The sequence below is a fragment of the Alexandromys fortis genome, unplaced genomic scaffold (assembly GCF_014885135.2).
Source record: "Alexandromys fortis isolate MF-2015 unplaced genomic scaffold, M_Fortis_MF-2015_v1.1 scaffold_287, whole genome shotgun sequence".
Taxonomy (NCBI): domain Eukaryota; kingdom Metazoa; phylum Chordata; class Mammalia; order Rodentia; family Cricetidae; genus Alexandromys; species Alexandromys fortis.
Genome location: NW_026068185.1, coordinates 697,514 through 699,064, shown reverse-complemented (window position 1 = coordinate 699,064; position 1,551 = coordinate 697,514).

Here is a 1,551-nt window from a genome sequence, read left to right as displayed (position 1 = left end):
GGCCGCGGCTAAGGAAGGGAGGGCTCGTGCCAAGCCGAACTCGAGCGGGGAAAGGAGAGGTCCTAAAAGCCAAACGTTCGGGCGCCAGATGAAGGCGTAAGTCACGAACAAGGCCACACCAGTTTGGAGTTATGATTAATAGGGTGTTATTTATTTAAAGGGGAAAACTTACAGATCACCGTCCCAGACAACAGCCATCTGCACAACCAGGAAGGGAGTCTAGTCTCCGGCGGAGCAGGAAGTGAAGAGAGCGAGCAGAGGAAATAGCTGCTTTTTTAAAGGGAGAGAGACCACGCCCCAATGGGCTGGTATCACAGCAGCTATTGGTTGGAGGGGCGGGAGGACCTCCCGCAACAGCCAGCTTGGGCTACTTGGAACTTCAAGTAAAAAATGAGAAAGAAAATTTCCAGAGTTGAAGACATAGGCCCACAAACTGAAATTGCACACTTAATCCCAAATTGGAAGGAACAAACCAGAGTGAGAGGGGGGAAAAAAAGCTCTAGGGTAAAATCAAGAAGTTAAAACCACCCACAGTGAAATGACAAGCTGGCCTGCACCAGCACAATCATCTTCTGCAGTGTCAGAAAACACAAGACAGGGCTGAAAATCCTCGGGGGCGGGGGTTGGGGTGGGCAGTGACATGACCCAGGGGGTCAAAAGTGCTTGCCAGCAAAGTTGACCCTCAAGGCTGATCCCAGGGACCCACAGGATGGAAGGGGAGAGTTGATTCCTGTGAGCTGTGGTACACATCGACATTCTCCCAAACACACGAAGGGCCAAAGGGGAAGGGAGGAAAAGGTGGACCCAGAGTCCCAAAGCCTGGTAAGGGCTTTTGCAGACATGGAGGGTTCAGCAGCCCCCACACAGAGCATACACCTCAGCAGGCGAGCCAAGCATGCCTGCACAAGCACTCAGTTAGACTGACCAGGCTGCATTTCACCTGGGTAAGACACGATGTGGGAAATGTCCACATTACCCAAAGCTCCCCTGGCCTGGTGGAGCGGGGACAGGGCTCGGTGTACACAGATAAGGGCTAGAGTGATGGTTCAGCCAGGAAGGCACTTGCCTCACAGCAGACGTGAGGTGGATCCTCAGGGAACCCAGAACAGGTAGGAGAAAGTCGACTTTGTAAAGTGTAAAGTATCAGCAGGACTCCAATGAGGGACTTTTCACTGTTTTCTCAAAAGATACTCAGTTTTCAGAGGCCCAAATTGCTACGCGTTCACATAGTGAGAGCAGAGACACGCCAATGATAATGTTTACTACATTCCTAAGTGCAGGAAGTTTATGTGGTTATCAAAGTATTAAAAACTACCTTATTTTTCCCAGAATTAGTTTTTCCTGTTTAAGATTATCATTTTTGAAACCCTGACTCAAAAAACTAAAAAAAAAAAAAAAAATTTTCATTTGAAAATTCTTCTATCCCAAAGGATTTGCTGAGTTTCTTTCATCATTTCTTAGCATATTCAACCACCTGTACTAATTTTATAAGATTAGCCAACAGCCTCAAATCCTAATATTTATCATGAAGAAAAAAGGACTCACACACGG